Here is a 26,610-nt window from a genome sequence, read left to right on the forward strand (position 1 = left end):
CCTGTGGTTTACAGGCAAATCTGATACTGCTTAAGATTTCAATTCTTATGAGTCTGATCTGGACATCTGACGCTTTGCATTATCTTAATCTCTAACCAATTTTATGTCCCACTTGATTTATATTATTAATGCTTGGGAACTAGGATTGTTCTCTGTAAATCCAAGCCCTTTTGGATTCCTGAACAAAGGAGACCAGGAATCTGTGGGCTGCCTCCAGGTAGGACTCTGATTCCCTTGGATGGTTGTAAGGAGTTAAGTAGGCTAAACATTGAATATTTTGAGTCTGAGGATTTGCTTATGTTCTAGATCAAAGCAATACATCTTTTAAAATATCACTTTTATTTCTCGTAAATGGATATAATAAAATCTGCTTCATCGGATTCAATTCTTTGAAATCTGAAAAATTTCCTGGGTTCATACTGTATTCCCATTCCCTTCCAGGCTTAAGTCTGTGCATGATATTGATTCCATTTGTGTGTTAAACACAATTGATTAAATGAGTTCTAAAGAATAAGCCAAGCGCTAGTCCCATACCCAGGGCAAGGGGAGCCTTCTCTTGGCCAGGATGCTGGTGTGGGGCTTCATCTGCCAGGCCCTGAGCACTCCCATGCTGCTCCCCGTTGGCCGAGGGTCTGGCTGCTGGCCCTGAACTCAAAGAGCCTGGAGCACCCTCAAGCCCAAGTACTGGGCTTCAGTACCCACTTCCCACTCTCGCTCCCTGTCTCTTTCTTTTCAGGTCTTCTGCATTCTCCATCCCTTTTAAAGCCCTGACACTCAAAAGACACAAAAAGAGTTTTATGGTTCTTAGCAACACATTTAACACATTACAAAAGTCTGTTTACCAATTCTGTGGGAAAGGACAAGCAGTTCTTAAAAACAAGATGTCTGATTTGCTTTCCCTGTAAAGAAGGGCACGGCTTCTCCTCCTCTTTCTCCCTCATCCCGCAGACTGTGCTGGGAAGTAAGTAACGAATCTACACTTAATTCTCCACCTGTCCCACTGTTAGCTAGGTCTTTGAGAGGATGCCATTCTACATTTACACAAACAACAATTCTCTTATATTCCTCAAAATGATTGTAAATTACTGGTAGACAGAGGCAATATTTTGCACGAACTAATTTTCCACTGAGAGCTGCATGCAGGCAAATACTCCCTATGGATTCCCACTGAGATACAGAGAAGACGTTACCTAGTTGAATGACATATGCACTGCACCGTATATAGCAAATAGTTCTCTGTGGAATCATGACCTGGAATGCATCAAAATTTATGCAAGAAAACAATGTTCCCATGGTCAAGTAGCATGGGCAGGCTGCGTATTTATAGTTAAAGTTACAGTTTAGCTATAGTTACATTAATTATAGCACATTAAAGTGTTGACAAGGGCTGCATGATACAAACCTTTTCAATTTTAACCTACTGTTTCCCTCATTTATTTGAATCTGGACCACTTCATGTTTCAATCAGGGGCCAGTGAATTTTTTCTTAAAGGACCTGGTAATAAATGTTTTAAGTTTTGCTGGCCAAAAAGAGGCTATTGTGTAGATGCTTATATAACCATTTGAAAATGTAAAAGGCATTTTTCCATCACGGGCCAGAAAAAAAGAGGTGACAGGTCAAACTCGGCCTGCAGGCCATAGTTTACCAAACTTTGGTGTAAAGCCTGTCTATTGACATACAGCAGCAGAGTTTGGGATAAGCACAATGAGATACTTTCTAAGTATACCTTCAGTCACAGAACTTTAGGATTTGATTCCAAAGTTACTTAAGTGTTAGGAAAATGCCTGCACACAGAATTGCTTCTAATTTTTGTGATTGTTTATTCCACTTGCAGTTGGAAATTGATATAAATATTTCGCTACTTTCTTAAAATTACATATTGTTTGTCAAATTATAAAGGATTACATGCAAAAGAATAAAAAAGGAAAACAATCCCACAACTCAGAGATAAATATTCTTAACAGTGTGTTATATTTCTTCCAAAGCTTACTAATGCATATTTTAAAGCTAGTATAGATTCTGTGGACAGTACACAGCCATGTACTTGAGAGTGTCAGTGTTTTTAGTGACTGCAGGAGAATGGTGTAAGTACAGGTTCCTGACCAATGTAATTTGGTGAGGTGGGCCTGCCATAAAATATACTGGTGGTTGACTCCCATTTTAATGGGTTTTTTCACAATTGTTTATTTTTTCTCAAATTTCTGTTAATCAAATGAGATGTAGGCCAGACAAACTATTGAGCAGACACCAGTGTCCAGGGTGAAATCTTTTTTTATGCATCAAAACAATATTAGCTAAGTTAAATTCACTCAGCGCACATCCCAGTTTGTACTCTGTGCAAACTGAAATGTGCTGTCAGCACAAAGCATTCCCAGTAAAGCAACTGGCTACCCAGTTACGAGACATGCTCAGATTGTTAGAGAGCAGCCTCTTCTGGTTTCTTTTTCACGGCTAAAGCTGATTTAAACAAATAGAGTTCACAGTCATAGCTACGGGTCCCTATGATCTTGCACATTTCAATGCATTTTGCATTTCATTAAATGCATTTTGCTTCATCAGAGCCTCTCCTCACCAATTTCACAGTGAGATTCTGCACACTCGCAGAAGTGTGTTCTGAAGGTGTTTACTGATATGTTATGAAAATTGCAAATACACGTTGTGTTTCTCAGATTCAAAATCTATTTGCACTTCAGTGACTATTGATTACAATAAAGATGGCACTTCTTGGCTGCTTGACAGGACAGGGTCAGCTGGTGATTTTTACATCCACTGGTCTAAAAATGGACCATTTAAAAGCTCTCTACATAAATTTCCCTAAGTGTCCAAAAACAAGGGAATAGTGCCAAGGGAAGAGAGACCAAATACTGCCAAGAAGCTAAAACAGACTAGTCTGCCAACAATATATTAAGCACAAATAACAAAGAAATATGGCGTGCTTTGCTCTGTCCTGCCAGCTGCAAGCCAGTTCCCAAATTTCTGTCAAATTCTAATGTTGGCAAAGAGAAAGAAACACATAGAGCAAATTGAAAAGAGCCTGTTCACCAATCCACATTTCCGTAAAACAAAGTAAAAGCTAAGTAGCTCTGACAGAAAGTAGTTTAGAGGAAGAATTCCCGTTAAAAGAAAGGAATGGTAGAGAGAAAAAAATAAAACAAGAATATTCAGAGGAGTCCAGAAGCATCGAGTGCGAGGCCCTTGATTGTTTTCTGTTACCACATTTCCTAGTGCTGACAGTTTGCTTTCAACTCGTAAGTGAGAGAGGATGCTGTACAAGGGGACTTCAGTTTCTGAGCACTGAGAAGCTGAGGGCTGTCTCCATCAAATGGAATAAACCTCAGAGGTGACTCGATGGAGGAGGATGATGAGGCTGTTGCTTCACGTGGTGAGAAGGTGCATTACCAGTTCAATCAGACACTGCCTGAGTGCTCTCCAATGTATGGATCTTAACAAAATAACATTTTCCAGATTCCAGTTCATTTTCAGCTTTCATGCAGAGTTCGCGCTAAAGGAAAGTGACACTGCGTTCCTGTCAAGGAAGTGACTGAGCAGCTGGAGGGAAAAGAAGTGGCCTTATGTACTTTTAAAAGATGGGCTAATGACTTAAGAATGTAACAATTTGTAATTTCTCACTGTTTCCTTTGAATAGTTGACAAGAGTACTGAAATATTAACTTCCATTTGGATGGGCAGTAATGGAACGCGTATGCTAAAATGGTCGTGGTGGTACTGGATGCTTATCATGAATGTCCTACGGTGAGATTCCTAGGACCCAGGTCCTGGTTTCTGTGTCCAGGCTCAAAGTTTTCAATGTTTTGATGATTTGACCAAGATTGGCTAAGAAGCCTGACCACTGCCCAGAGAAAACTTTGAATTATACCCTTAGATTGAAGTTGGTTAAGATTTCATATTCCATGCACTGTTTTACCTTATGTAATTTGTAACTTCCTTTAAATTGTTTTTCTTTCAATGTCCTTAAATGTTATGGACTGAATGTCTGTGTTCTCCCAAAATTCATCTGTTAAAATATAACCCCTAATGTGGTGGTGTTAGGAGGTGGGGCCCCTGGGAGATGATTAGTTCAGGAGAGTGGAATCCTTGCAAGTGGGATTAGCGCCCTATTAAAGAGATCCCAGAGGGGCTGGACCAGTGGCGCAGCAGTTAAGTGCGCACGATCTGCCTGGGGTTCCCTGGTTCAGATCCCGGGTGCGGACGTGGTACCACTCATCAAGCCTTGCTGTGGCAGGAGTCCCACATATAAAGTAGAGGAAGCTGGGCACAGATGTGAGCTCAGGGTCAGTCTTCCTCAGCAAAAAGAGAAGGATTGGCAGTCTTTCTCAAAAAAAAAAAAAAAAAGAGATCCCAAAGTGAACCCTTACTCCTACCCCCATGTGAGGACACAGGGAGAAGACAGCTGCCTGTGAACCAGGAGTTGACGCTTATCAGACACCAAATCTGCACACACCTCCATCTTGGGCTCCCAGCCTCCAGAACGGTGAGAAAGAAATTCCTCACAGTTGTTTATAGGCCACTCAGTCTATGGTATTGTTGCTATGGTATTGTTAGCCCAAACAGACTAAGATATTGATTTAGTATTTTGTAAACTTTTCTGTTGTTGTCCTAACATTAAGGTTCTTGAATACTTTATGCAAATAGACATTTGTGAACATGGAAATAAACATGAAGACATTGAGAAAAACACTGAGGATATGTGAGATAAAGCCAGCCAATAACTGACGGACAGGAGACACCTGAGGTCTTTGTGAAACGTTAGTACAAACCTCAGCCTGGAGTCATCCCCCTTAATGGCAGTTGTGGGTTGAATTTTGTCTATACGGTACCAGCCTGTGATATCCTCCAAGTCTACTCCTCTTACACCCCTGCCTTAGGCCCTGAACTTGTCCTCAAAACCCCAGAGCCTTGGCATCTGAATCAGAGCATTTAACCCCACAGCTGTCCCAAGTCCTCACTCCCCACAAACTTCATCAGACCGCTGCTCCCTTGACTGCCTTCACTTCCTCCCAGGCCATCAGTTTCCTCAATCTTCTCAGGTCCTATCTACACCAGACACTATGCTTGGTCATCTGAATGATCATTTCACTTAAATCTTCATTTCCTTATATTTATGGGATAACTACCACACAAAACTCTAGCTTAGCATCTGTGTTGCTGTGTATAGTCTTCATTCCCATATCCAGGCAGGCAGTGATGCTAAAGAAAATCCCACAATCAAGGAAATCAGTTCACGGCTCACGGCTTTCTGTGCACGCATCAATCCTTTTATTTCATTTGATCCAGGGTCTCTTCCTTCTGTTCAACAGCCAGCAAGCTTGCAACATTCTTCTCAAGCTCCTACGCACAGCTAAATTACCGCACTGAAAAAGTTAGGGCCACGCCATCTGAACTCCTTCAACTTCTCAGGGCCTTAGAAATATAACTCAACCATGTCCATCCACAACTGCCCCCCTCTCCATGCCCAATGTCAAAAATAACCTATCCTCTCCCAACATCACCCTGATCCTATATCACCTCTTCTTTGGGATGCTGCTCTGAGAAGCATGACGTCTCGTGTATCTTTAGCTTCTTCCTATCACTGAACCCTCCCATTCCCCTTATGAACCTCTTTGTTGCCAATTCCAATCATTCTCTTTATTCTCCACTTCATCTGATCTCTGTGACACACGCCACCGTTGACTGTCTTATCCCATGACCTACTTAGCTTTTCTTCTACCACTCTGGACAGCTTTTCTCCATTTTCTTCGTTTCCTCCTGAAGAAATATTGTCTGCAGTGCCCCCTCTCTTTTCATTCTATTCACCACTGATGCTGTTGCTCCTGGAACTACCAAGTATCACATTTTACACAGTCCCACCCTACACAGAGCAAGAATAAAAGCGATTATGAAGTAGACCATTGTAAATCAATTTTCCTGCCCATTAGAATTATATAATGGAGCTTTATTCATTAATTATGTTGCTAATGACATGGCGACAATGAAACATGTAACACAATTGATACAATTGACATATGTAGACATTTCTTACAGCATAAAATACTATCTCTAGGTAATTGTATTATAAAATTAAGTAATAGATATTCATTATTATAACAGGTTTCAGTGTTGAAAACAAAACATATTAAAAGGACATAAATTAGGCAACACCATAGCTATAATAAATATAATCAATATATGTAGTACAGGGTTGTTCTAAATTCTCAAAATTTAGATGATGTTTCAGGAAGATTTTAGCTAAATAAAATCTCAAATATAGGCAAGATAATTTCACATACTGATCACTTCATATTTTGAAAATGTAACAAGTGGTCACAGTATTGTTTATTGGAAAATATCTGTACAGTATATTTGAAAAAGAGTTGGTAGTATTTATTTATAAAGGTTGCCTGCAAATTAATTAGTAAATAAAGCCACAAGAAAACTTGAACAGGTAGTTCATAGAAAAAGAACTATAGCTAGCCAATGAAGACAGAAAGATTCTCCGTCACAGGGATAATCAAGGATGTGTCATCTATAAACAATGAGATAATTACTATGTTGGCAGGGAATGATGCTTGAAAACAGTGATGTGTAAAATAGCATATAGAGTGTGGTGATGCACCAAAAAAATCTGGCCCTGCAATTACTCTTTCAAAAATATTTCCTCAGGAAAATATAAATGATGTGTGCGAAGATGCCTATCCCAGCAATGCCTACTACAGCATTATTTGAAACAGTGAAAAAATGAAAACAAGGTATGCCTCCAATCATTATATTTTTTGAAATATTAAGACACTACTGAAAATGTTATAGAAGACTATGATACGAGGATATATTAAAATACACTCCTATGTGGAAAAGTCTTCCGAAGTTTTCTGCAATGTACTTTGTTATTTATAAATTAAAAAGTTATTAAATATTCCATTGATCTTTGAACTCTGTCCAACTCTAGTACGTCTCAATTTGCCTTTTTCAGTAATGGGTTAGGTATTGCATATGAAGTGCCTTCCTAGGACAATTTAGACAGTGAAATGTGACTTGTAAGAATAGTAATAGTAATATTTAGAATAAAGATTTTGTCAACATTTTTTCATGAATTTATTTTGTGCAAGTGTTTGGGAAAAGAATGAGGTTCTCTTCACGGAGGAGTCTTGTATACTATCAGACACTATTTAATGTTGGATATTCTTCTCAATCAAAGTTATAAATGTAGCTACTCACAATATTCCACACTTTTAAAGCTTTCAACTTTTATTTGATTGGCAGCTATTGGAATACTCCCCAGTTCACTGAAAAATAATCCCACAACACTATCAGTTCATTCATTTGGACTTGAATTTATTGCTTTATTTACGTTGCATAGAATTACCATGGTAGCCAGAAGCGGTGTCCTTATGGGGCATATATGTTATGCTTTGTATATTTGAGTAGTAACAGAATGAGTGGGTGTGTAAAAAATACCGAAATACAAATATTAATAAATATATTAGAAAATTGAAATGCTAATTAATGTTTGGGGGTAAAGTTAGACGTGTGGATACATATGTAAGAGACAGACAGAATGTCTAAAAAGAGAAACATGTAAATTGAATATGCTTAAATACAAATATAATCATAATAAATGAATTAATAATAATATCTGTTAAAGGAATATTTCCATCAGGTAAGAATGTAAAATATGTAGAGAAAAGAACAATGCTGTTAAATCTAATTTGATATAACACATCAGGTGATTACAAAGTACTAATATAAATTAAAATTTGTAATTGAATCACACCCAAAATGCGCACATATCTTTACCAAAATTGACTATATATTCACACCAAAGCATATGTTTTGGGCTTTATATTTTACCCAGACACACACACACACACACACACACACTTTCTGTGAAAACTCTATTAGGTTTGTGTTATTTGGTACAGTAAACTGAGTCTTAGACTAATGGTCTAAAACAAAACCCTATAGCAAACAGAAGAGTTGCTATAGAAACCTATTCATTACATTGTGAGCTTATGTGTTATTTTAGAACTGTGCTGAGAATACAGAAGGCTCTCAATAAATACTTGTTGAAAGTATAAATAAATAATTGTTAATTTTAGTTTGCCCTTATTTGCCTTATTTGGGTTGTTGGAAAGCTACTTATTCACTTCCGGTCCTGGGGAGCCCTGGGGAACAAAAGTATTAATAGGTAAAACTCTTTTAGGCTGAATGCTATATACTTCATTTCTCGTTTCTCCATCTGGACCTAGGAAACTAAAACAGTAATTATAAATATCCCTGATTTATATATTTTTGTTTCCTAAAGAAAGAATAATGACTCTTCCTTGTGAATCGTGATTTGGGTTATTAATACAGTTCTCATACCTCGCTCCAAAGTTACAAAAAAACACTCAGAGATGGCAATTTCTTCCAAGAATGTCAAATATTTAAATTAAAGTAACCTCAAGATTGTACAAATATTATAAGTAATTGAGTTATGTGAAGAGCTGTTGATGACCCACTGATGCTTTCATTCTTAATTTTCAGAAAGAAATCTTCATATTTGAGACATAAAGAACTTAATAAATATGAACCAAACTCAACTTATCACTTGCAAAGTTATAACATTTCCTCAAATTGACTGAAAGATAACTTGAGGGATGAAAGATGAGGATAAATATCCAGAAAATGTAGCTTACAGAATATTAAAAATGTTTTCCCTTCCCACTTGACCCAAGATCTAAAGGGTTGGCCATCAGCATTTTGATTTAGAAAGGGTTTTGATTCTGGGAACTGTTGCTTCACAAATATATCGGCAAGTGTCTGTAATGTGCACCGGATTTGTTTTTTTAAGGTACACACATAGAATGCTGAAGGGAAGCATGCAGTCTACAATAGATTAAGTTGATTGGTTTCGCTGGCAGATGTGAGAGAACATCATCGCTCATTATATGGCTGGCTTAATTGGTTTTCTCCTGGAATACATGGGCAATATTCTCTTAATCTGTTCTGCACAGGATACTTAAAATCAAAACTTCTGAATTATTGTCTAATTGTTAGTATTTTTTAGATAGTGGTTATATCCTGTGATTGGTTTATGATAAAATACTTATTTGTCCTTCTCATGGAGATTAATGGGGGGAAGAAAAGGTCATTTCTGCTATTTTCAAGCGTTAACCACTTGTTGAAGTGAGAGTTCACTGATTTTAAAAATCAAATACTATAATAGGATACAGCATTTAATGAAAATATGCTTCTGCTTGGGGAGTCATTTTTGTTATCATGCTATAAATAGCAAAAAGGTCAAATGATGAATTTGAGTAAATATTATAAATCTCAGTGATTTATGGAGGGGATATCTGTGAAATAGAACCAGTCAGACCTTGGTGAGATTTATTTTAATTGCTTTGAGAAAACAATGATCAAAATCTGTGTCTAAAATAGCTTTGATATTTTTGTTCTGTAAATAGAAAATTAATAAACAATGTTTGCAAAAGGACTTTGAGCTGTGATTTTTGTGATTATGGTTTAAACAGTAAGAAAAATCTAGGTTAGAGTAGAACAAGTGAATGTTGTGTTTTAAAATGCTATTTGGAAAGCAGCAAATCCTGAAACAGAGTCTCCCCAGCTCTCATTAAAAGATGGATGAAGACAAAAGAGAAAATGAGAACTCTGAAGAACACTGCAAATTTAGAGCAAACATAACCTGTACTCTGAATCTTAGATGATCCTCCTGTAATGCGAATAAAACTGGGCTAGCTTGTAACCTGTCTTGAAACAGTATCATGTTCAAAAGAGAACCAGTCAGATACACAATAAAAGAATCAAATAGCAACTTCAACGTTTACTGTTGCTCTGCAGAGAAGTGCAAAACAAAACCGCAAATCATGACTCACACAAAATGACCTAAAATCATCTTTATTCACCTGAATCTCTCTGAATCCTCACAGAAGCTGTTCATGAGTCTCTCCTATATATCTTTCATCCTCCGAAAACCTGCAGTCCACTCAGCCCAGGAAAACCTATACTCTCATTTTTACCTTCCAGACATGGTCTATCTGACTGCCCTTAGATTTGGGGCTGATTCAAATTCAATCTGGTCTCTCTTGGTATTTTAAAGTTTGTCCTCTGCCTAATAACCTCCATTCAAGCAAGGACTAGGAATTAAACAAATAAACAGAACCATAGTTCATAGGAAGGCAGGGAGAGATATATTTCTATTCTTACACAATTTCATTGAGAATAATTGGGCTGAGAAATTTCAATGACCTGCCCACTAACCTCCTGACACAGACAAACTGCACTCACCTGCAAGGAGAAAATAAAAGCAAACAAAATATAATGTTATTTAGCAAGTAAAGCACTAAAGTCCCCCTTTCTTTTTGCATCTTCTAGAATTTTATTCATGTAAAATAATGAAGCATATCTTATGGTATACGACGTATATCTCAATAAATCATCTGCCATTAGCCAAAAGTTGTAATATAGCTTTAAATTATTGATTTTGTGTGTGTGTCTCAATGAAACTACGTAAGTGAAAGGACAGTGGGGTGTCATTTTTTAAATGCTGAAAGAAAAAACTCAAACCAGAATTCTATATCCAGCAAACACACATTTTAGAAATGAAAGGAGAATAGAAACTTTACAACACATCAAAATTAGAGATAATTAATACTAGTAGACTTTTATTAGAAGAATTGGTAAAAAGGTCTTGAGACTGAAGACATATGAGTACATTAATTACAATAAAAGGTGGTAAGAATAAAAGTAATTATAAAACTCACTTTTTATTGTTTTTAATCAGTCTAAAAGATAAATGGCTTTCTAAAGCAAACATAGTATTAATGTATTTTTGGTTTCCACATATAAAATAAAATATATTAAAAAATGTGTAGAAAAAATAGCACAAAGATTAGAAAGAGGAATTGGGATGATATTTTAAATTTCATGCACTATATATGAAGCACCGTGATATTATTTGAAGGTAGATTGTGATTACTTATAGATTTATAACATAAACACTAGTATAACCATTAACCTTTTTAAAGAGCAGTGTGAGAAATAAGCCATAAGTGAAGATAAAGTGGAGTAATTTTTAAAAAATTATATGATTCTAAAGAAGGTAGAAAAGAAGAAAAGAAGAACAAATAGAAAATATTACCCAGCAACATGGCAGATTTTAATCCAAACATACTGACAATCTCATTAAATGTAAATGATTTAAATATACCAATTAAAAGGAGAGAAATAAGATTTGATAAAAAGTAAGAGGCTGCATGATCAGAGGCACTCACAAGTAGAATCGGCAACTATGTACTGGGGGGTTTTGGGGAGAAGAAGAAAAAAGAAAAAGAAGAAGATCGGCAACAGGTGCCAGAAGAAGAGTGGCAAGAAGGTTAGCCCAGGTGCTAATTTAAAAAAAAAAAAGTAAGATGCAAATATATGTTTTTAATAAGAAATATACTTTAAGTAAATAAATACCTATTTAATATAGATAAAAATAATAGAATAGAGAAAGATATTCCATATAGACACCTAAGAAAGCTAGATTATCTATACTAATATTAGAAAAGGTAGATTTATAATTAGCAATATTACAAAGAAGGACATTAAATAATGATAAACATGTAAACAAACATCCAATCTCCAATGCTGTATGTTTATTTATCGTTGTTTTTATCTTCTACTTATGAATGAGATCATATGGTATTTGACTTTCTCCCTCTGACTTATTTCACTCAGCATAATACCCTCAAGGTCCAATCCATGTTGTCACAAATGGCCGGATTTCATCATTTCTTATGGCTGAGTGAGTAGTAGTCCATCGTGTATAAATACCACATCTTCTTTATCCATTCGTCCCTTGACAGGCACCTAGGTTGCTTCCAAGTCTTGGCTATTGTGTATAATGCTGCAATGAACATAGGGGTGCAAGTATCTTTATGCCTTTGTGTTTTCAAGTTCTTTGGATAAATACCCAGCAGTGGGATAGCTGGATCATATGGTAGATCTATCCTTAATTTTCTGAGGATACTCCATACTGCTTTCCATAGTGGCTGCACCAGTTTGCACTCCCACCAGCAGTGAACAACGGTTCCCTTCTCTCCACATCTTTTCCAACACTTATTGTTTCCTGTCTTGTTAATTATAGCCATTCTGACCGGAGTGAGGTGATACCTCATTGTAGTTTTGATTTGCATTTCCCTGACAGCTAATGATGTTGAGCATCTTTTCATACTCCTGTTGGCCATCCGTATATCTTCTTTGGAGAAATCTCTGTTCAGATCTTTTGCCCATTTTCTAATTGGATTGTTGGTTTTTTTGTTGTTGAGCTGTATTAGTTCTTTGTATATGTTGGATATTAACCCCTTATTTGATATATGGTTTGCAAATATCTTCTCCCAATTGTTAGGTTGTCTTTTCGTTTTGTTGATGGTTTCATTTGCTGTCATTAGCACTGTTTTAAAAGAAGCTAACCTAAACCTATTATTAGAAATGAGAGCAAACATTTATGGAATTATTTATAAAAATAAAACCTGACTATAAATAGTGAGTGAAGTAGTACCATGATTAAGATTTATTATATAGTTATCAAAATATGTTCACAAACATTATTTAATGTCAAAGGTTAATGTTTCTCAAAACCTGATCTGAAAACCCCTGAGGTGGGAGCAACAGACTATCAGGATACATAAAGTAGTCTTATAAATAAATAAGGAAAAGGTGGACAATCCAATAGAAAGATGGGAAAATTATTTTCATAATATATTAACGTATTTTCCTTTTCACTCTCATCCTCTCACTACTGTACAGAATACAAAATTTATTGAAACTATGATTGACTTTGCATTATTTATATATATATATATACATATCACAATTATCTGAAAAGGAAAGTAAAATACTACTGCCTTTTCCAAAAACATACCCGCATGAGGCCAGATTTTATTTATTATGTACGTAAACCAAAGCAACACATTGCAATACATTGAATACAGAAGCAGATATGATAACCCAGCTGTCTTCTTTTAGGCCAAATATTAAATAAATTTGCAAAAAATGTAAAACAAAGCCCCCTTCTCACTAATATTTTGTTTTGGGAAATATAGTTAAATGTCAGAAAATATATAATTTTTTAACGTGTAATGTATTTATTGTTGTTATTTTTTAATGACTAAATACATATTTAAAATTTTTCTTAGTTTTAAATTCTAATATAGTAAAGTCAATTGCTATGTCTTACATAAATCAAAGTTCTTTTGGGACCTAATATGTTTTAATAAGGTTGTTCCAGAGACCAGAATGATTGAGAACTACTGACATAGGTGGTAAAAACATAAGAAATTAAGTAAAGACACAAATTTGCCACTTCCGTGGTAGTGAGCCAGCAAAGTTAACTTTTCTCTGACAGTTTTCATAGCTTTTAAGTGTGAGAAGTAATCATATCTATCTTGTCAGTTTATTGTGATGATGAAATGACCTTGACCTTGGCATATCATACGCCCTTATTTTGTGTCTTTAATAACAATTAATTGCTTTAACATTAGAAAATGTTTACAATTTATTTTGCTTTATATATAAAGATCATTTTGTTAAAGTAAGAACTGTAAAAAAAACAGAGAGAGAAGGAGATGGAGAGAAAGATAAAGAGAGAGAGGAATTGTATTTGTCACAACTAAGAAATTAACCGCTTGGTTTCTACTCTTAAGATGATCACTAGGAATACACTAATTTATCTAATTTTGAATTGATCACCTTAATTGGAACATTTTGGTATCCTTAGAAGGAAGTCTCAGTGGGGTTTCTCTGTTGGTAATATGGAGATCCAACATAATTTTTCTTTACCTCAAATCCTACGTCATGTGACTACATTCAACCTCCAATATCACATTGCTAATATAAACATCATAGTCAACTTGATACAGGTATTATGGAAGAAATAAGGACTCTCACACAAAATGCCATGAGACAAACTTAAATACCTTAAGTAACAAAAGCAATAGTATTGTAACTGAATATCATATTTTTACCTTGATTGAAGAGTACTTTTCTCTACTCATTAATATTCTGACTGAATAAAGAGTATCCTTTCAGGTTCAAGTAGGACATTAATCAGACTTCTGATTTTCATTTTACTTGGTGGTAGTCTCTAAAACTCAACTAATAATTCTCTTTTTAAAAATTTCTTCTATGCCGGAGTGCGGTCCCAGGTAATTATTTAATACTCCTTGTTTTCCAGACCTATGATTCTTCTGCCCTGTGTTCCCTGAAATGAAAATAGATTTCTTTTTTTTTATCAACCCAAACTCTTTTGGCATCTTAGCTTTCATAACCTAATCCATTCAGCCAACATTCCTTTTCAATTATCCAATGGCTGCTAAGATGCCATGTACAATTTTTCATTTAATTTTGAAACTGCCATTGAACATATTTTATAATTACAATAAAGCAAAAACGTTATTAAAATTGAGTTGGAATTGTGTCTCCCTTGATGTGCTCCAGGTAATATTCTTTGAAACAGGCAGACTCAATAATATGTTCAAAGATAGAGTCTGTCCAGTAAGCATCCTGGAAAAGTGACAGGTCTAAAACAGAGACAAGTATCCATGGGGAAGAAAAAGAAAAGAAAGGAGAGAGAGAGAGGAATTGAATGTGTTGTATGTTGTGGAACGGGGAACCCAATAAGAAATTCAAATATATTCCGCCCAAATACCTTTGTGAAACGAAAATTGGTTTTGTGTGTGTTTTAAGTTTATAAGTTTATTTGCTAAGGAAAATGATGAGCAGTTTATGACAAACTGCTTTCTTCTTTGAACTTCACAGCAGCCCTGTGAGGGTCTTTGGATGGGAACTATGTGCACGTGAGGAAACAGGCAGAAAATTTAGTTAAATTGCCCTAATTCGTCCACATGGTAAATTGAGCCAGGTCTTATTTCTCTGAGTGTTATTTCCTTCCATCTCATTAGGATTTCTCCTTGTTTCCATAGGGAGAAAAAAATAAACAAGCTGTGATCCAGCCACAAGCTTGTCTGGACATACAGTAAGCTACATTTGTTGTAATTAAGTGTCCACATTATTCTTATCTGCTCAAATATATACTCCATCAGTGCTGGCATTGTAACAAAGGTAGAAATAGTTTTAGGGCTCTCTGATAAGATATTGCGTTACATTACAAAGTTTTACTGGGAAATCCTTGCACTTAAATAAGTTGGGTAAAATTTTCATATGTGATAGTTTTAAGCTTTTAGCAGTAATTTAATTTACAAATCCTCAAATTACATAAATACTTTAGATAGATGATATATATAGATATAGATATATAGCTGATACAGTGTTGTGTAATTGTGTACATTTGTATACAAGTGTAGTATGTGTGGGTTTTATTCCACTTTTGTGCTGTCATTACAATAATATTTCCTGATTTCTGTTATTTTATTTTGATTTATTTGCTGAGGATGATTCGCTCTGAGCTAACATCCATGCCAATCTTCCTCTATTTTTGGGTACATGAGCTGCCAAAACAGCATGGCCGCTAACAGAGCAGTGTAGGTCCACGCCCAGGAATTGGGCCCAGGCTGCCAAAGTGAAACGCACTGAACTTAACCACTAGGCCACCAGGGCCAGCCCTGATTTGTATTATTTTTATTAATTCATACCACAGCCTGCTTCATAAAGAGTTTACCACAGATTACATAAATGCGTATGACACAACACAAAGTTATCAAATTTAAATCAGACTGATAGAGAGAGCAAGAAAGCAGGACTAAGGAACCGTGAGGGTAAGGAAGCCAAGATAAAGCTGCAGAAAATGTGTGCTGTTCTTCACCTGTCTGCGCTCTGTTCCTCCAAATGCACCCACTGCTCCAGGCTTGCTAGGGGAGGGCTGGAAATTTGCTTTCAGATTTTGAGCGACTATAACCAAGTAAAATGAAGATCAGATGCCTGATTAACTGGTCTCTTTGTCTACACACTCACGGATAGTCAGGAGAAGCCCCATCCTGTTTAGAAGTGGAGGAGTCCCAGTCCCACACTTAGTCTTGGAGTGTTCACACCTCCTTCCATCCATGGCAGGCTTTGGGCATCAATCGTGCGCTCAAATCATCTTCCCTGCCCAGAATCAGCCCTTAAAAATAATTTCCGATATCTATTCCTAAACACTCATTTGTTCTTCAAGTCTATGTCAGCCTGCATGTCCGTTGGTGGAAAAAATGAGAAAAATAAACAAACAATAACAGTGGCAGCAACAGTGAAACAAGCATCCGGCCAGCCCTTTCTTTTCTGTGTGTGCAGTCATTAATTTTTCTGTCACTCTTCTTATATCCAAAATGCCCAGGGAATAGCAGGATTCAGGGCTTATTTTCCATCTGCTGCTTCTTCTGCCTGTCGTGTACAGCGACTTCTCTGTCCATGTCTGAGATACGTAGTTCTCGTGGTTCCACTGAGGGTGGGAGAGGAGAAAGAAGTGGATGGCAGGGGCCAGCCCGTTGTTTGTAGTGGTTGAGTGTGATCGCTTTGCTTCAGTGGCCCCGGGTTCGCAGGTTCAGATCCTGGGCACGGACCTAGCACTGCTCATCAAGTCACTCTGTAGTCGCATCCTACATAAAATAGAGGAAGATCGTCACAGATGTTAGCTAAGTGACAATATTCCTCACACGCAAAAAAGAAGTGGATGGTAACCCCCATTGTGCTTCCCTCCAGCCCCTAGTCATGTGCACTAAGTGAAATATTCTATGTTAACAGGAAAGGATATTTCTTTCTACCCAACTTGAACAATTTTACTCAACAATCACTAGCATCAAAAAAAAAATCATTTTCATTTTAAAAGCATTAATAACCTGGAATTACCTGAAATTACCATGGTAACATGCTCCGAAGTAATATGCATTGCTTATATAACTGTAGAAACAGTACTAAAAAATGGAAATCACCTATAATTTATCTGTTTCTCACCATGACTATAATATAATGTGTATTTTCCACGAAACACATATTTTGGCTATAGTGACAATCAAGAAGTTATTCAAAAATTATTTAAAGCTTTCTAAGAGGTATCCGTCACTGTTTGGTTGCTGAGAGTATTTCTTCCAAATAATTTTCTGGACACGATAACACATAACAATGAATTAAAATATAAGATTTAATACCAACTATGCACAAAAAATAAAGTCTAGATCAAATTTTAAATGGCGGAAAACCAGTGACTTCTCAAAGTTACTGGCACAAAGAACACTCTGATCAACCAAAAGTTGGAAGAGTTGCCTGTGTTGACTCTAGTTATCCAGTTTCTCCTTCTTTGGATAATATTCCATTTTTCTTTTTCTCTATGTACGTTTGTAAATCTACAGTTATGCCACATTTGTATTATGTATCCTATCAAATCAAAACTGGCCCATCAGACGACTGCCATACTTAGATGGACTGTGGGTACAGTGTGCTGGGGCCAGGTCCATGTACCTTTCTACCCAGCACCACCATTTGCAGGTCAGTGGACACTGGCAAGTTGTTCACTTTCCCTAATTCCACTGAGTCCTGAATAATATATTGGGCCTGTGAAATACCTGAATCTACCTGGTGCTTCAGGCTCAAAGCACATAAGCAGAGGGGCCAAGATATAAGTTCCCAAATGCCATCGTGGGATTCACAGCTACCCCTCCATTTATGTTGATGGTGTGGATTCTCTGATTGCTTATTTTTAGGGAGACTTTCAACAATGTCCTAGCACAAATAAAGACCCACAACCTTCCATTCAATAACATATTATTGATAATGAAATCCACTCAGCTAGTGCTTACAGATAGTAATTTTTAACACCTTCATCGAGATATCATTCACATGCTGTAAATTTCACTTACTGAAAGTATAGAATTCAATGTTTTTTAAATTTATTCACAGAGTTTTGCAACTGTGACAATATTTTAATTCTAGAACATTTTTATAGCCCTTAAAGTAAGCCCCTATCCATCAACAGTCACTAGGTATTCTTTTTTCCCACCCACGGGGTAGGCAACAACTAATCTGCTTTCTGAATTTGTATGTTGATAATTCATCACCATCCTAGTGATGAGGCAAATATGGAAAAATATTTGCAATTGGGGAATTTAAATAAATGGCGTATGGAAGTTCTTTGAACCATTCTTGCAGCTTTTCTATAATTTCTAAACTATTTCAAAACAATGAAAAAAGCCTTTTCTTCATCCTTTCTTCTCTTCTCTTTCTTTTTCAAACGATATATTTCCAGTGACATATTATGCAACAGGGATTATTTTTAAATTTATATACATATATATATAATATACTTAATATATTATAAATAAGCCATGTAGTCATTAATAGATATTGTGGAGCAAATAAGGCCACAATTTTCTGGACAAATCCTTTTAACAGGTGGGGTCTATGTCACTGCCCATTAGATCTGGCCTGGCCTTGTGATTTGCTTTGGCCAACAGAATGAAGCAGAAGTTAAATTATGGAAATTGCAGGTCTAAGCCTCAAAAACCTTGAGGGTTTGGTCTTCAATCTCTGTTGCTGCTCCGGCTGCCATGTAAGGAAGCCTGGCCTTCACTACTGAGTAATCGCAGAGAGAGAGAGAGAAAGAGAGAGAGAGAGTTTCAGGCTACATCCAGCTCCCACAGCATGTCCCTGGATCTGAGAACCCCGTCCACAGCTCAACTGCCAGCTGATGAAGCCACATGAGTGAGCCCAGCAAGACCAGCAGAGAAATCATTGTTGTTTTGAGCCAGTATGATTTGGAGTGGTTCTTCACATAGCAGTAGAAAATGGATATACTATTGTTGTCTGCTTGTATATGTATACACATATTTCTCAGCTGGTCTTCTCACTATTCATGCTTTTTTGGACACTTACAATTTCTAGTGAACCACTGACAATACCATCATTGATTGCCTTTTCAAACCCTCTTTGTGACATCAGTCAAATGAAGAAAGAGGATCTTAGACTGGTTTTGTGACAAACAAAAACATTAGGGAAAAGCGATCCCAATTTTAACGAATACTGATATATTGTACCAAAACAGTTTTGAAAGTCTAAAAGAGGGCTATGTTTTAGCAGAGCCTGTGCCCCAAACTCACTGGTTTCTCATATTTCAGTTGGTCCTTAGGGGCAAATTTTTCCTGCAGATTTAACCCTGAAATCCATTGATCTTCAGCACCTAAATAGTCCCTGAGTCATTGTAAGTTGTCGTTAAATATTTGTCAATACATGACCCCACAGCATTAGCTAAATCTTTGGATGGGTGAGACCTTCCAGATCTGAAGTCTGATTCTGAATCTGTGTCTCACCAAGGCTCTGGCTTTTAAGAGCTGGCCCTTGGGCTGTTTTTCATATATTTACATCATAATGTGTGTGTGTGTGCATATATATGTATATATATTCAAAATTAAGAAGGCTTTATATAAACCTATAAATGCAGAGAACAACATAACACTTTACCTTTAAACTTTTGTTTCAACATGATTGAACACTTTTTCTGTAACAAAAATAAAAAATGCAACAAAAGACTTGAGTTGGTGTTGCACTTTGCTTATGGATTACCTATGAAGAGAGTAGACAGAGGAAAATTACACAAATAATTGCGGCAGGGGAGTGGTACCCAAATCAACTGTTCTTTCTTCTTATTGCAGGATCTGCGTGCATGCCACCTCTGCCTGCTAACAGACTACGACCAGCCCCTATTGTGTAATGAAACTGAATTGTCTGCTAATTTTAGGAACCAAAAATTTAAATATTGCATTTTCCTTTTTCTTTGTGTCAGGCTAAGTATTATACAGTTTGTCAGTTGATTTAGGCGAAAAAAACAAACAGAAAATAAATCCTTTTAACAGGCTCATTCTAGAGTTCCCCTGCTGCCCCACAGCAGTCGGTTGGGCTTGCCAGCTGCCACACTGAAACCCCAGACCACCCATGGGGATCAGGAAGCCCTCTGAGTCTCTGTTATTTTTTAGGATAAATCCTATGCAAAAATAGAGACAAAGAGAAGTTCCATCCTGCACGCATTTAATGCTCTTTATTTCTTCATAAACAAGAGCAAAGAAACAGCTCCAACTAGAAGTGGAGAAGAGGGATATTAAGAAAAAAATTAAGCACCAAGCCAGTACCCACAGTACCTGCCCTAAATACAGACTTTTCCTTTCCTGGACATAATGCTGAAATTGTTACTATAGGGCTGAAAAGACAACACAGCCAAAAAGGATATTAAGAATGCTCTATCTTTTCCTCTAATCCCTGTACTTACCATGGTGCCAGGAAATTAAGGGACCCTCAGTAAATATTTATTGATTGAATACGTGTAGATAATTCGGTAACTTATTAAAAGAATAGAGCTTTAAGAGAGCATGCTGAATGACAATGACAGTCCCTCATATGATTGGCTAATCAATCACAATTGTTTTGTGCCATTAACTCATAAATTTTAGACAATTTCCAAAGACCCCAAAACTCAAGCATCTTCAGCCCCAGGGATTTTTTTTTTTTTTTCTGAGATCCAGCCTGTGCGTCAGCCCATCTTTACATTTTGGGTTTGCATTACTGTGAGTGGTTGTTTGCCACATAACTTCAGTGAGTGCTTACTCTGCATCAATAACCGCATTCAGTGCAAATAACTGAAATAAAACACTTATTAGAAGGTTCCACAGCAGAACGGAGGAGTGCCTTAGTAGGCTTGGGCTGCAGTAACAAATACCGCAGATGGGGAGCCTTAAACAACAGGAATTCATTACTCACCATTCTGGAGGATGGAAAGTCTAAGATCAAGATTCCACCTGATTTAGTTTCTTGGGAGGCCTCTCTCTACACCTTGCAGACAGCTGCCTCCTAAATTTTCCAAATTTAATGAAACTGTAAACCCACAGTTCTGAGAGGTTAAAAAAACCCAAAGCACAAAAAGCATAAAAGAAATTCCACCAAAAAACATCAGAATCCAATTGCTTAAAAGCAGCCAGATCAACCTGACATCAGATTATACATTTGTATGTTTGTTTATTATCTGACTCTGCCTCCAGTGTACAAGCGTGTGAGTTATCCATCGCTATATAGAAAAATTCCCCAAAGTCTTCGACCTTACATGGCAACATGTGTTATCTCAAGTTACAGCGTATCAGGGATCTGGTAGCAGCTTAACTAGAGCTTCTGGCTTTGGGTTTCTCACAGGCTGCAATAAAGTCTTTGGCCAATGCTGCAGCCACCTCATGCTCAGCTGGGGGAGTCCTTCGCCCACGTCCACTCATCAGCTGTTGGTCCTCCATGACCCCTTGCTGGGGACATCCGTTTCTTCCCATGTGGGATTTTGTTAGGCAGCCCATAATATGGCAGGTGTCTTCTCACACAGCAAGTGAGAGAAAGAATGAGAAAAGGCACCCCAAGTGGAAGCCACAGTCTCCTTGTACCTAATCTTGGAAGTGACATCCCATCACTTCACCAATTTCTATTTGTTAGAAAAGAGTCATTAGCTCCATTCTATGCCAAAGAAGTAGGAGATCACATAAGAACCAGAGTACCAAGAGGCGAGTATCATTAGCGACCATTTTTAGTGGCTGCTTATCCCAGTAATTTTGATGGGACTAATACTTTACCTGGTTTACTACTGAATTCCCTGTTCCTAAATGACAGCCAGCACAAAGTACACACTGAAGCATTTGTGGGATGGGTGAACTGACAAAGGAATAGTCTGGTAACTTGGAAAACTTACCACATAGTTATGCATACTAAAACAATTACTTTGACATTATGATCCAATGTCATCACTACTGATAATCAATAACTTGGAATTAATGATACAAGTTGCTACAGTAACCTTTAATTTTCAGAAACCAAAGTTATACCAGCTGAATTAATGAGTGGATATGCTGAGTTGTATTTATTTCACTTTTTAAACAAAGTAATTAAATACATTTTTTTTTCACTAAAATCATTTACACAGTGGCTTGTGCATTTCTAAGAAAGAAACGACAGGAAAATTCCTTTCATAAGTCCTGGAACAGGAGATTTAACTTTGATAATCCTCCAGCATTTTATAAACTGCTTGTATTTATGTGGTAATGAAAAAATATAAATCCACACATATTTCACTGCCGGGAAAATAAATGAAGCCCAGTCCTGGGAGGCCTGTCTTTAATCATGAAATGTGCAACATTTGGCTGTACTGAATTAGCCATTTGTCTCACTAATGTAAATCCTGAAGAGCATGACGGCCCAGCAGAAAAAGCCACAAGTTGCTTACATGCCCTCCTGGGGCCTGGGCATGAGTTAAGTGCAGAGACAAAAGGATTCCAGCATGTCGATCCCAGATCATATTTCTGTCAGGGAAGTCCTAGCTTGCCATGATTCTCTTTATCCCAAAAAGCTCCCATGAATATATCCATCAGAAACACTGCACATTTTCAGCCATAGAACACAATAAGCTTTCATCTTCTTATGATTCATCTTCAGATTCTGTTGGAGGCATTTCAACGGAGGCACTTTCTTGGTTTCAGAGACCCATGTGGTTCTTAGCCTGCATCTGTCTTTAGGTATCCTCACATTGGGTGTTACTGTCTAAGACAACAGGAGAAAAAAAGAAAATAGCAGAATATTCACAAGTGCAAACAATTAAACACCCTTGGGGATTATTTCTATCATAAATGTTGCCATTTGGATTAACTTGGTCCACCTGTTCTTATTGCAAACTATTCATCAAAGTAGGTCAGTCCTACATAAATGCCATTAATAGCTGAGACAGCCTAGCTGAAGAGACAGCAGTAGCATTAATCTTTCCAGCTGTGCGTTACTCATGCTAGTTTACTATTCTAATCTTGTAGGTCTTTAGAAAAAATCACTGCCTCCCCAGATAGCATAGTATTTTCAGATCAATTTAACCAGATTTACTCGCTGATCTCATCACCCAGCTGATACAGATAGGGGATGGTACCGGCAGTACTAAATCCCAAGTATTTTTAATCTTGTTTCTCCAAAAGAATTGGATATCTTTCATCTGTTTTATTTACATTTCAAAATGATGCCATTATTTAAAATATCACCCCATTTAAAAAATTGCAAAAGCAGAGCCATGTTTAAAGGAATTCACTTAAGGATTTTAAGTACAATTACACAGAGATGAGAGTGTGGATTCACCCTCTTTGTTAATTTTGATATTGTAGAAATGAAAAATGATCTTAGAGTTTTACCTCATAAGAAACACTGGCATTCTAATACATTAAGTATTCGCAATAAAAAAACAAAAACCAGAGGATGAAAATAAAAGTCTAGGAGAATCTGTATCTGATCGTAAAATCAAAGTCACTTTCCAAACTGGAATCAATAAAAAATACTAGGAAAGAAAATAAACCATAAATATGAATTTGAATTTAAAGATGTTGAAATAAGCACAAAACTAAATTAAAAAATTGCAAATGAGGAAACTATGACAAATATAACAGAGAAGGGATAATAAATTATTGTAGACAGAGCTCATGTAAGTAGATAAGAAAACCACCAAAATTTGATAGAAAAACAATACATGATTACTAAAGAAGAGGAATTAGGATGATGAACAAAACTATTAAAAATGTTCCGTGTAAGTACAAATGAAAGGCACATTAAAACAAAAATATAACTTTCTTGCTTGAGAGATTAATATAATTTTTGAGTGGTGATAGTCAATTTTGGAAAGGTTTGAGTAAAATGAGCTTTCTCATATACTTTTTGAAATTCAGCCATTTGGAGGAATGACAATTTAGCGCTGTCTCTTTCTTAAAAAGTTCATTGCCTCTGGGGCTGGCCCCGTGGCCGAGTGGTTAAGTTCGCGCGCTCTGCTGCAGGCAGCCCAGTGTTTCGTTGGTTCGAATCCTGGGCGCGGACATGGCACTGCTCGTCAGACCATGCTGAGGCAGCGTCCCACATGCCACAACTAGAAGAACCCACAACGAAGAATATACAACTATGTATCGGGGGCTTTGGGGAGAAAAAGGAAATAATAAAATCTTAAAAAAAAAAAAAAAAAGAATTAAAAAAAAAAAAAAAGTTCATTGCCTCTTAGGAAATAATCTAAGGAAAACTTGATGTACGCGAAGATTGTAAGGGTTATATATAACACTAAAAGCCGAGGAACAAAGTAAAATATCCATGGGCAGTCAAATTTTTAAATTATCAAATATTTACTCCATAACAAGATTACCAAATTCTGAAATATCAAAAGTACCCTAAATTATGTTTTCCAAGATTAATTACATGTGAAACTGACTATGGTATATTTAAAAAGAGCATGATAACAGTATCCATTTTTCCAGATTCATCCACATTTTATGTGTGTATATACATAACTAAATATATGTCTATAGATATAATATTTATATTATTTTATAATACACATATGTAATGTTATATATTAATTTTATATGCATATGTATAAAGTTAATATGTACTGGAAAGAAATGAATTAAATTTTAACCATGATTAAGAAATTTGAGAATGATTTTACATTTTATTGCTTATTTACTTTTTAAAGTTGTTCTACAATTAATAATTTTGTGTAAAAACATTAAAGAAAAAGATATATAAATTGAAAAGAAACAAGTATGCCTTACAAAGACACTAATTGTTTTCCTATATTTCCTTTGGTTTTCCATTTTATGTTTGTTTATACGGCCCCTTCTGACAACGGGGCAGGTCACATCTCTAACAATGTGGTCCGGGAGTCTGAGCCTAGCACCTTAGCAAAAGACAAGAGAAACTAGAAGAGGGGAATGTGCAAATGGTACTGAATTAAGGAGCTGGCTATAAGTGGTGCCAGCTCTTCCTTAAGCTTCATGCTTTCTGTATGACATTACACACTCACATACACCTCACAAACACACACACACATACATTCAAATATTTTTTAGCAGCAGCAAACCAATTTCTTTTTCAAATTGTAAGCCACTCTCAATATTCTTAGCAGCTGTCTATTGGAATGTTGCCTACAAGCTAAATGGTTTCAGATGCCATGTTTGGATCAGGGTAGACCTCATCTGTAGTACACGTCACAGAATATACCCCAGGAGGCAAGCTGCACTCAAAAATTTGAATAAAAGTAAAAGCAGTGATAATTTTTCTGAATAAATCGGGGCACTCAGGAATTGCTGCACATTGTATTTGCAAATTGGTGGCTGGGCATATGTTGCTTGGGGACAGAAAGCATTGTTTTGAAAAGCATCAGTAAGTCCTATGGATGTTGTGAGCTATTTCTAACAGAATTTTAGTTCTTCCCGTTAAATATGGACTGTCTGCCCCTTGAGTGAATGACAGTGGGCAAAAGTCACTCAGAACTTTCTGCAGGAATAGAAAATATGGTTGAATGTTTTAAGCAGCTCAAAATCTAGGAAGATAGACAAGTCAGAAGTATACCCAAATTCAAAACTCCTTTCTCTTAGCTAGGCATCCATGTCCTTATGATAGAAACCAAGCAAACTGGTTGGTTGGGGCTGGAGTTATCGGCAAGAGGTGGTTAGGCTTCCCGATCTCCAGTGCCCAACTTCCTTGTCTAAATGTGCTGACTCCCACGGTGTCCTGTCAATCCTCATCTGTCTTAGGATGTTTCCATGGAAGTAGTCATATTCAACTGCATAGACTACACTAAGGCACAGGCCCAGGTGTCCACGGAGAGATAAATACAATTTGTCAAACATTCTCTGCCTCTGAGAGTTTATAATCTTATTGGAAGAGCAGTGAAAAGTAAATAACTTTATGACTTTTACTTTATTTCTGCTTCCAGCTTGTTCTTACAAAGCAGGACATTACCTGATGCTGGATTGTTTAATGTTGCACCTGGAAGAGTAATTATTAGTAATTTTCTTGTTTCATGACAGATTTATTAATCTTATGAAGTTACTAAAGTAAATATTTTGAGACATTAAGAAGCTGCCATTTATCTACACACTTGCATGCTACTTGAACAGCTAATAACTTGAAACTTAAGTTAGACACTTAAGAAATTTCTCCAAACATGGAAACATTGATTGGAAATGTAAATATTTCTATACATCCCATTTGTAGGTAATCTAATAAATCATAGTCTTTTAAGTATTTATAATCTGCAAGAGCCAGAACAAAAAATGTTAAAATGATTTCACAAGTAAACATTCAATTTATCTTAAAATAAGTTATAAAGAATATTGATCTCATGAGATTATATTGTTACTTATTCCTATTCTTTCCTAATGTAATTTCTACACTTCCCTGAGGTCTCAGTACTCTTGCGATGCCCCAAAGAAGTGAAATAGCTTTTTGTGCCAGCTCTGGTTGCAAGATCTGGGTTATCAATGGAACATTTTTGGTAGGAAAATAGGACCTGCTTATGCAACCCATGCACAAGCGTGAACAACGAAAAGTTTCCGTGTCACCTCATGGAATCTCTCATGACCTTGTGCTTTTTTCCCCGGAATTTGATTTTGAGAGACTTGGCATCTTTCTCAAAGACTCGTTTTACGTAAAGTGTCATTATGAACACACATTCCAATTTCACTATGATAGCAGACCTAGTCTGTTCAAGTATTTAAACACAGATTTTAATCTATTAAAATGACTTATCTATAGTTTTCATCATTTAGAATCATTTCATCATTTAGTATCATTTAGAAACATACCTTCCTACTAATAACGTGACCCTCG

At 36.5% G+C, this 26,610-nt stretch overlaps 1 long non-coding RNA gene across 2 annotated transcripts; it reads left to right on the forward strand.

The window, feature by feature from the left end:
* The first annotated feature begins 3,183 nt into the window (after window positions 1-3,183).
* Window positions 3,184-9,401, forward strand: LOC139080747 (uncharacterized). 2 transcript variants are annotated; one of them, XR_011535487.1, is made up of 4 exons: window positions 3,184-3,753; window positions 4,401-4,492; window positions 6,661-6,746; window positions 8,828-9,401. It is a non-coding gene; the product is annotated as an uncharacterized lncRNA (long non-coding RNA). The 2 variants fall into 2 exon arrangements; XR_011535486.1 differs by having other exon boundaries at window positions 3,184-4,492.
* Window positions 9,402-26,610: the final 17,209 nt, after the last annotated feature.

The sequence above is a fragment of the Equus przewalskii genome, chromosome 32, assembly GCF_037783145.1.
Source record: "Equus przewalskii isolate Varuska chromosome 32, EquPr2, whole genome shotgun sequence".
NCBI classification, from domain to species: Eukaryota; Metazoa; Chordata; class Mammalia; order Perissodactyla; family Equidae; genus Equus; species Equus przewalskii.